Source organism: Pristiophorus japonicus, chromosome 6 (genome assembly GCF_044704955.1).
Source record: "Pristiophorus japonicus isolate sPriJap1 chromosome 6, sPriJap1.hap1, whole genome shotgun sequence".
NCBI classification, from domain to species: Eukaryota; Metazoa; Chordata; class Chondrichthyes; family Pristiophoridae; genus Pristiophorus; species Pristiophorus japonicus.
The window spans coordinates 260,561,220-260,571,450 of NC_091982.1; positions in this window are offsets into that span (position 1 = coordinate 260,561,220).

Consider the following 10,231-nt stretch of genomic DNA (forward strand, 5'->3'; position numbering starts at 1 on the left):
TTATAGTCACCATACAACATTACTTTACCATCTGACTTAGATACAACAACAATGGGTGTAGGAGGAGTAGGCAGGTGGTGCAGGAGTCCCCTGAGTAGATCTTGCTCTCGAACCGGTACTCTGTTCTGAGTACCAGTGGGGGCGATAGTGCCTCTGGGGAGTGCAGCCAAAGCCAAATCCACAGCACCGCGTTTGGCTCAGCTGCACAGGGGGGGGGGGGAGGAAGAATGGAAGAGCTATAGTGGTAGGGGATTCAATAACAGACAGGTGTTTCTGTGGCCGCAGACATGACTCCAGGATGGTATGTTGCCTCTCTGGTGCCAGGGTCAAGAATGTCACCGAGCGGCTGCAGGGCATTCTGTGGGGAGAGGGTGAACAGCCAGAGGTTGTGGTCCATATCAGGACCAATGACATAGGTAGGAAGAGGGATGAGGACCTGCAGGCAGAATTTAGGGAGCGAGGAGAGAGATTAAAAAGCAGGACCTCAAAGGTAGTAATCTCCGGATTATTCCCGGTACCACGAGCTAGTGAGTACAGAAATAGGAGGATAGAGCAGATGAACGTGTGGCTGGAGAGAGGGAGCAGGAGGGAGGGCTTTAGATTCCTGAGGCATTGGGATCACATCTGGGGGAGGTGGGACCTGTACAGGCCGGACGGGTTGCACCTCAACAGAGCTGGGATCAATATCCTCGTGGGGGCGGAGGGGGGCAGTGTTTGCTAGTGCTGTTTGGGAGGGTTTAAACTAGATTGGCAGGGGGATGGGAACCTGAGAATAGATTCAGTAGGGAAGGGAGTAAAGCTGGAATTAGAAAGCAAAAATGTAGAAAGTGAGTTTGAAGGAAATAAGCAGGAAAAAAGGGTAAGAAAAAAACGTTTAAAAGCTCTTTGTCTAATCTTACGTAGCATTCGTAACAAAATAGATGATTTGACGGCACAAATAGATACAATTGGGTATGACCTGATAGCCATTACAGAGACGTGGTTGCAAGGTGACCAGGACTGGGAACTAAATATTCAGGGGTATTTGACAATTCGGAAGGACAGATAGAAAGGAAAAGGAGATGGGGTAGCTCTGTTGTTAAAGGATGAGATCAATGTGTTAGTGAGAAACGATATTGGCTCAGAGGACCAAGATGTTGAATCAGATTCGGTGGAGATAAGGAATAATTAATGGAAAAAGTCACTGGTGGGTGTAGTCTATAGGCCCCCTAACAGTAGCTACATGGTTCGACGGAGTATAAATCAAATAATAATGGAGGCTTGTAATAAAGGAACGGCAATAATCATGGGTGATTTTAACCTTCATATTGATTGGACAAAGCAAGTTGGCCAGGGTAGCCTTGAGGAGCAGTTCAGAGAGTGTATCCGGGATAGTTTCCTTGAACATTGCGGAACCAACCAGGGAGCAGGCTATCTTAGATGTAGTACTGTGTAATGAGGCAGGATTAATAAATGATCTCGTAGTAAAAGATCATCTAGGAATGAGTGACCATAATATGGTTGAATTTCAAATTGAGTTGGAGGGTGAGAAGGTTGATTCTCAAACCAGTGTCCTCAGCTTAAATAAAGGAGACTACAAAGGTATGAAGGCAGAGTTGGCTAAAGTGGACTGGGAAAATAGATTAAAGTGTGGGGCGGTTGATGAGCAGTGGCAGACATTGAAGGAGATATTTCATAAGTCGCAACAAAAATATATCCCAATGAGAAGGAAAGACTGTAAGAGAAAGGATGTCATGTGGCCCACTGAGGTAGGGAAGGCTTCTGGTTGGGAAAATGTTGGAGTCCATCATTAAGGAAGCAGTAGCAGGACATTTGGAAAAGCAGAATTCGGTCAGGCAGAGCCAACATGGATTTATGAAAGGGAAGTCATGTTTGACAAATTTACTGGAATTCTTTGAGGATGTAATGAACAGGGTGGATAAAGGGGAACCAGTGGATGTGGTGTATTTGGACTTCCAGAAGGCATTTCACAAGGTGCCAAATAAAAGGTTACTGCACAAGATAAAAGTTCGAGGGGTTGGTGGTAATATATTAGCATGGATAGATGATTGGCTAACTAACAGAAAACAGGGAGTCGGGATAAATGGTTAATTCTCGGGTTGGCAATCAGTAACTAGTGGGGTGCCACAGGGATCAGTGCTGGGACCCCAACTATTTACAATCTATATTAACGACTTCGAGGAAAGGACCAAGTGTAATGTAGCCAAGTTTGCTGACGATACAAAGATGGGAGGAAAAGCAGTGTGTGAGGAGGACACAAAAAATCTGCAAAAGGACATAGACAGGCTAAGTGAGTGGGCAAAAATTTGGCAGATGGATATAATGTTGGAAAGTGTGAGGTCATGCACTTTGGCAGAAAAAAAATCAAAGAGCAAGTTATTATTTAAATGGGAAAAAATTGCGAAGTGCTGCAGTACAGCAGGACCTGAGGGATACTTGCACATGAAACACATGAGGATAGTATGCAGGTACAGCAAGTGATCAGGAAGGTCACTGGAATCTTGGTCTTTATTGTAAAGGGGATGCAATATAAAAGCAGGGAAGTCTTTCTACAGTTATACAGGTATTGATGAGGCCACACCTGGAATACTGCGTGCAGTTTTGGTTTCCATATTTACGAAAGAATATACTCGCTTTGGAAGCAGTCCAGAGAAGGTTCACTGGGTTGATTCCGGAGATGCGGGGGTTGACTTATGAGGAAAGGTTGAGGAGGTTGGGCCTCTACTCATTGGAATTCAGAAGAATGAGAGGTGATCTTATCGAAACGTAAAAGATTATGAGGAGGCTTGACAAGGTGGATGTAGAGAGGATGTTTCTACTGATGGGGGAGACTAGAACTAGGGGGCATAATCTTAGAATAAGGGGCCGCCTTATTCTATGAGGAGGAATATCTTCTCTCAGAGGGTTGTAAATCTGTGGAATTCGCTGCCTCAGAGAGCTGTGGAAGTCGGGATATTGAATAAATTTATGACAGAGTTAGACAGTTTCTTAACCAATAAGGGATTAAGGGGTTATGGGAAGTGGACAGGGAAGTGGACCTGAGTTCCTGATCGGATCAGCTATGATCGTATTTGTCATGTAAGTACATGCTGTTTGTGGCCACCAGATGATATCATTGTTGGAGACCATTGAGCAGCAAAAGGCCAGTCATTTTGTGAATCAGGCATTCTGGGCCTAAATAAAGCAGAAGCAAGGTTCTACCTTGCTTAGTTAAACAGTACTCAGTTTGAACCTTTATTGTATTCACAACATTTGGCGACGAGAATATAAGAACATTTGCTTGCAAAATGAGCACTGTATGTATGCATGTTAAAATATGTACTGTAACAGTAGACCACTGAATGTACCTTCATCCTATATACACCATACCTGTACACCAGAGGGTGCTGCTGCTGGAGACCTAAGGGTCACCTGCACACTGCATTAAACCCAGTATAAAAGGGAGCTCACCTCTTGGTGTCCTCACTCTAGGAGCTGCAATAAAGGACTAAGGTCACTACAGTTCAAGTACTACAACCTTACCTCGTGAAATCATTACTAGAGAGTGCTTGCATACACAATAAGCACGATTGGATTTTTAGAGCGATTCATGGAGGGAGAAGATTGGGCAGATTTTGTGAGCCGTTTGAACCAGTACTTCGTGGCCAACAAAATGAAGGGGGTCGATGATGCAGATCAGCCCCGGGCCGTGTTCCTCACTGTGTGCGGTTCAAAGATCTACGGTCTGATAAAGAATCTACTCAGGCCTAGTGATCCAACAGAGGAAATGTACGAGGAGTTGTGTACATTGGTGCGGGGGCACCTCAAGCCAGACAACAGCAGCTCGAGATACAGGTTTTATACACACGTTCGATCGGAGGGCCAGAGCGCGGCGGAATTCGTTGCCGACCTGAGACGTCTAGCGAGACTGTGCAAGTTCGGGACGGTGTTGGCAGACATGCTGCGGGACTTCTTTGTTATCGGTATCAACCACGAGGTGATCCTGCGCAAACTTCTGGCAGTGGAGGAGTTGGATTTAAAAAGGGCCATCCAGATCGCTCAATCATGTGTGACGACGGATAGGAGTCTAAAGCAAATAGTGGTGAAAAACCAAACCTCGGCAAGTACGGTAAATGCAATTGATTTGGCGTTTGGCAGAGCGACACATGGCAGGGCCTATCCTGTTGTGTTCGCGAAACCTGTGGCTGCCCAAAGTCCGCCAGCGGGAATGTATCCGACTTCTCCGTGTTGGTGTTGTGGGGAAATCACCGGCACCAGCAGTGCCGATTTAAGCAATATAGTTACAAAGGCTGTCTGAGAGTGGGGCATCTCCAGCGCAAGTGTCCGCAGATGAGCAAGCGAGCTGCCACACACCACGTGGAGGATGAGAGTCAGACTAGCGTGGATCCGGATATGCAATCCGAGATGCCAGAAGAAGAAGTGTATGGACTGTACTCTTTCATAACCAAGAGTAAACCAATTTTGATGAACGTGAAGTTTAACGGGATACAGGTATCGATGGAACTGGACACAGGGGCGAGTCAATCGATCATGAACGAGAGGGCATTTAATAAGCTGTGGGATACTAAGACAGTGAGGCCCAGGCTGAGCCCTGTTAACGCCAAGCTGCGCACGTACACCAAAGAACTGATAAAGATGATTGGCAGTGCACAAATTAATGTGTCGTATAACGGTGTGGTTCACGAGTTACCGCTGTGGATTGTTCCAGGCAATGGCCCAACGCTGCTCGGCAGGAACTGGTTGGAGAAAATCAGACTGGAACAACATAAAAGCATTGTCGTCGGAGGAAGATACATGTGTCCAAGTATTGAGCAAGTTCCCCTTGCTGTTCAAAGCGGGAATCGGCAACTTCACAGGAGCCAAGGTGCAGATCCACGTGGACTCAGATGCAAGACCCGTCCATCATAAAGCTCGGGCAGTTCCGTATATGATGAGGTCGAAATTGAACTGGACAGACTCCAGCGTGAAGGGATCATATCACCGGTTGAATTTAATGAATGGGCCAGTCCCATTGTTCCTGTGCTGAAAAGTGATGGCACAGTCAGAATCTGTGGAGACTACAAGGCTACGATCAACAGGGTTTTGAAACAAGATCAGTACCCGTTACCGAAGGCTGATGACTTGTTTGCGACACTAGCCGGAGGGAAGTCGTTCACAAAACTGGACTTGACGTCGGCCTATATGACGCAGGAGTTGGTCGAGACGTTGAGGAGACCTACGTGCATTAACAGGCAGAAAGGACCGTTTATTTACCACAGGTGCCCTTTCGGAATTCGCTCGGCTGCAGCAATATTCCAGAGGAATATGGAAAGTCTACTGAAGTCCGTTCCCAGAACCATCGTGTTCCAAAATGACATCCTGATCACCGGTCGTAACTCCAAGGAACATCTGAACAACCTGGAAGAGGTTCTATTGCGTTTGGATAGAGTGGGACTCAGACTGAAACGCTCGAAGTGCGTCTTCACAGCACCGGAGGTCGAATTCCTCGGGAGGAAAATCGTCGCTGATGGCATCAGACCCACTGACGTGAAAACCAAGGCCATCAAGAATGCACCCAAGCTGCAGAACGTGACAGAGCTGCATTCGTTCCTGGGTCTACTCAACTACTTTGGTAACTTCTTAGCTAAATTGAGCACCTTACTTGAACCACTGCATATGCTTTGAGAAAAGGCAACAACTAGGTGTGAGGCGCATTGCATGCCAGAGCTTGTGAGAAAGCCACCAATCTGCTTTTGCTCGAACAAGTTGCTGGTACATTATGACCCATGTAAAAGTTTATTTTGGCCTGTGACGCATCGTCATATGGAAGTGGTTGCGTGTTACAACAAGCCAATGAGTCGGGGAAACTTCAACCTGTCGTGTATGCATCCAAAAATTTATCTAAAGCAGAAAGAGCCTACAGTATGGTAGAAAAACAAGGTTTAGCGTGTGTGTACAGTGTGAAAAAGATGCATCAATACTGTTCGGTCTGAGGTTTGAATTAGAGACCGATCACAAGCCGCCCATTTCGTTGTTTTCCGAGAGCAAAGATATCAATACCAACGCTTCATCCCGCATCCAAAGGTGGACGCAGACATTATCTGCCTATGATTATGTCTTTTGTCACAGACCTGGCACATAGAATTGTGCCGATGCTTTGAGCCGGTTGTCGTTGCCCACACCAGAGGTGGAAACGCCACAACCGGCAGATTTAATGTTAATCATGGATGCTTTTGAGAGTGAAGGCACCCCTGTCACAGCTCAACAAGTTAAGATCTGGACCAGCCAGGATCCGATATTATCGGTGGTAAAGGGTTGCATCCTCAAAGGGCTTGGTCTGCCATACCCAAGCAAATGTGCGAGGAGGCCAAACCGTACATTCGTCGCAAGGACGAACTGTTTATTCAAGCAGATTGCATAATTAGGGGCAATCGAGTTGTAATGCCCAAGAAAGGGAGAGAGAAGTTTGTGCGTGAGTTACACAGCACACATCCTGGTATAGTGATGATGAAGGCCATCGCCACGTGTGGTGGCTGGGAATTGATTCTGAGCTGGAAGCATGTGTGCATCAGTGCAACACCTGCATGCAGCTCAGCAAAGCACCAGCGGAATCGTCGCTGAGTCTGTGGTCATGGCCATCCAAACCATGGTCCAGGTTCCATGTAGATTTTGCAGGTCCCTTCCTGGGCAAGATGTTTTTAATGGTGGTGCATGCTTATTTGAAGTGGATAGAATGCATAATCATGTCATCCAGTACCTCCACGGCAACCATAGAGAATCTCAATGTCATGTTCGCGACTCATGGTCTGCCTGACATAGTGGTGAGCGACAATGGATTGTGTTTCACCAGTCAGGAGTTTCAGGAGTTTGTAAAACTTAACGGCATAAAATATGTAAGGTCAGCACCGTTCAAGCCTGCGTCCAACGGGCAAGCAGAACATGCAGTACAAATTATCAAGCAAAGCATGAGGAGAGTAACCCAAAGGGTCACTGCAGACCCATTAGTCTTGCATACTGCTGAGTTACAGGACAAAACCCCACACACTCACAGGGATCTCGCCTGCTGAACTCATGATGAAAAGAGGTCTTAAGACCAAGTTATCTCTTGTACACCCATATAAATAATCATGTTGAATACAGAAGACAGAGTCAACAAGGATACCACAACCGCGTAACTGTGTCACACGAGATTTCTGTTAATTCAACACATAAACAGGATCATTATGGTCAGGGTTCCAAATGAATCGCTGGTATGGTCATGGCCAAGGAGGGCAACAGAGTATTTGTTATTAAGCTCAAGAATGGGCAAACTTGCAGGAAACACATGGATCAAACAAAGCTGAGGCACACAGATGAGCCAGAGCAGTCGGACAAAGAAACTGTCGACGACCAACCAATCTACCAGCAGCCTTCAGTGGACTCGAGGGTCATCAGTGAACCCGGAATTTCCATCACGGACTTGTTCCATAAAAATGGACTTGCAATTCCTGACATGGCCACTGCCACCCCCAACAAGTCAGTCATCCAGCCACCAGCCACAACAGACTCCGCACATTCACCCAAGGCCGAAATCGAACTGAGACGGTCAACTCGGGAGCGTAAAGCCCCGGACCGTCTCAACCTGTGAAAGATCTCAGAGGAGGGTATTGTCAGGTATGTACATGCTGTTTGTAGCCACCAGATGGTGTCATTGTTGGAGGCCACTGAGCAGCATGCACATGGTGCTGCTCTGGTATAAAAGGCCAGCCATTTTGTGAATCAGGCACTTTGGGCCTAAATAAAGCAGAAGCAACGTTCTACCTTGCTTGGTTAAACACTACTCAGTTTGAACTTTTATTGCATACATAACAGTATTAAATGGCGGAGCGGGCTCAAAGGGCTGTATGGCTTACTCCTGCTCCTATTTCTTATGTTCTTATGTCCCACTGGGGAGAGGGTTGTTTCTGGAGTTCCTTTTCTGTAGTTGGGGCAGTTGGAAAGGTTCCCCGTAAATTGCCTGAAGTGTACATTCAAGATTCATTCGGGGAATATGCTCTCAAACTGGTGTTCAGCTTAAAGTAGCTATATAATATGGAGTTCAGTTGTGGAACTGAACACTGGACTATAGCTAGAAAGCAATCTAATTAAAACTATAAAGATTCTAACATAAGGTTCTATATTTTGACTTTTGTGCTTATCACCCAAAAATGGCCGTTATTTCCGGTGTGGCCGGTAAAATAGGTTTTTCAGATCACCGGCTTCTCGCCCGTTCTCAAAGCACCTCATCTCCATTTTTGAAAATGGCCGTTACCACGAGCGATATGAAATGGGCGGTAGTGTTAAATCTCGATGATCGTCTGCCGTAAAGTGTCGCCATCCTTAGCAACAGCATGGCAACGCCCGATTCCTGCGATTCAGGAGGTCAAGGGTCATCATGACGTGCGCAGAAGTGGAGACAGAGAGAGAGGGAGCGGAGAGGGACTGAAGGCATGTGTGGCCGTGGTGTGTGCTTGTCTGGCTGTTGTGGGAGGCACGAGGGAGATTCACCAGCAGCAAAAAGCCTACTAAGCACCAAGAACATATTTGGCACCGAGTTTTTGTCCAACAAATAAGATATAACATGAAGGGATGATGGAGGCCTGGAGCTGGTAGCCAGGAACACTGGTGGCAGAGGGCTCCCTGTGGTCCCGGAGCACGGCACTGCACCCCAAGGTGCCGCACCCCCATTGCCAACCACACGAGATCCAGCAGCAACATCTTGCTTCTGGCTCGGAGCACATTCCCACCTCTGGACCGTCTTCTCCCGTATCCATCCAAGTAGCGTTTCGGCCATCACCCCCCCTGCCACCCAATGAAGCATCGCCTGAGGAGCTCCTCGTCCAGGCAGCTTGGAGTCAGGAGGGGAAGGGGTAGAGGTGGGGAGGAGAAACCGGCGGGGGGAGGGGGGGGGGGAGAAAGAGGGGGAAGGGTTGTTTTTTTACAGAAATACTGATGATTTCAAACAAACGTTCGGTTTAAATGTTTTTTATTTAACAAAACCTTGTTGCGTATTGGCTCAGATAGCTGCACCATTACACGCTGGTGCTGGTGATTCCTTAACATTAAAGGGTATAATGACACTTAACTTCAATCAACTTAAACTTTAACTGTCAGCAAGGTGATGCCCACCATTGGCGTATCAACTGCACACTCAGCAGTTTGTCAGCCTTGCAAATAACACCAAAGTTCTTTCAGGCAAAGCGATCATTGATGAGCTCCTATCGTAAGGCTCTTGCAGCTATAATGCCACCATGGGCCCTTTCATGCAGTCTACAGGGGGGCGGGGGCATGGCTTCAGCATCAGTCTGATTGTCTGGGCTGATGTCAGCGTCCACTTCCTCGTCCTCCTCTTCCTCTCTCTGGTGAGATGGACTGTCAGACTCATCAGGCAATTCTTGTCCGCTCCTGATAGCCAAATTGTGCAACATGGAGCAGACCACCACAAATTGAGCTACCTGCTCAGGGTGGTATCGAAGGTCGCCTCCTGAGTGGTCCAGGCATCTAAAGCGCTGCTTAAGCACTCCAATGGTTTTCTCCATGATATTGCGAGTGGTTTTGTGGCTCTCATTGTATCACCTCTCAGCTTCAGTGTGGGTGTCACGCAGGCGGTTCATCAGCCAGATAGCAAGGCCACATCCTTTGTCACCAAGCATCCAGCATTGACCTTGTGGCTGATTGTTAAACAAGTCAGATACAGTGCTCTCACGCAGGATGTGAGCATCATGGATGCTGCCTGGAAATTTAGCATTCACTGCCAGTATAATTTGCTGGTGGTCGACAACCAGTTGGACTTTCAGGGAGTGGAATCCCTTGCGGTTCCTGAAAACCTCTGCATCCTGAAAAGGTGCCGGCATCACGATGTGCGTACAGTCTATTGCTCCCTGCACTTTGGGGAAGTTTGCAATTCTGGAGAATCCTAGAGTCCTCTCATTCTGTGCCTCCTTGGTTATAGGGAAACTGATCAAGTCCCTCCTGTGTGCATACAGGGCTTCAGTGACCTGTCTAATGCAGCGATGTGTGGCATGCTGAGACAGTCCACAAATGTCGCCAGCTGTGGGCCTGAAAAGAACCCGAGGCGTAGAACGACAGTGCCGCGGTGACTTTGACCTCGACAGACAGTGCAGTTCTGATGATGCTGGCAGGCTGAAGATCTTCCCTTATGAGCTGACATACCACAGTGATAACCTCTTTGTGGAAGCGCAGTTTCCGAAGACAGGTGGTGTCGGGCAAGTCG